This window comes from Limulus polyphemus, unplaced genomic scaffold, assembly GCF_000517525.1.
Source record: "Limulus polyphemus unplaced genomic scaffold, Limulus_polyphemus-2.1.2 Scaffold5114, whole genome shotgun sequence".
Lineage (NCBI taxonomy): Eukaryota > Metazoa > Arthropoda > Merostomata > Xiphosura > Limulidae > Limulus > Limulus polyphemus.
In genome coordinates this window covers 50,069-50,578 of record NW_013670724.1, presented here as the reverse complement: position 1 = coordinate 50,578, position 510 = coordinate 50,069, and the positions used below count along the sequence as shown (strand labels likewise).

General features: G+C 30.2%; 1 non-coding gene across 1 annotated transcript; it reads right to left on the bottom strand.

Annotated features, from left to right (window-relative positions):
* Nucleotides 1–214: 214 nt before the first annotated feature.
* On the bottom strand, nucleotides 215–296 carry Trnas-cga. The gene has a single exon. It is a non-coding gene; the product is annotated as a tRNA-Ser (tRNA).
* Nucleotides 297–510: the final 214 nt, after the last annotated feature.

Sequence of the window (510 nt, the reverse complement as noted above, 5' to 3'; positions counted from 1 at the left end):
CGACTAAGTTCTACAACTTCTTAAAAAAACAAAAACTAGTGGAAATGGATTATAAAATTGTGTTGATTTCACCCCTCCCCATCATACCTACTAAACACAATTTTTCTATCGAATTACAAAATTTCAAGGTTTTAAGTATTATAGTGTGTGAGCTAATTTTCAAAATTTTAAATATTTGGGTAAAATAAAACACGTGTGTAAAGGTATTATTTTTCGCAGTCGACAGGATTCGAACCTGTGCGGGGAAACCCCAATGGATTTCGAGTCCATCGCCTTAACCACTCGGCCACGACTGCATAAAAATGGTTGCTTAAAGATTGCTGAAATTTACTAGAATGCTATATATTTTATTTTGAAAGGTTATATTAAGAATATCGTAATTTTTATTAAATCTTTGTTTCCTTATTCAAAACTGGGAATATTTATGACACATTTGTACAACATTATAATTTTGTGGCAAATTATAGATAAACTTGATGTCACTAATCTAATGTATAAAGCTAAGATTTT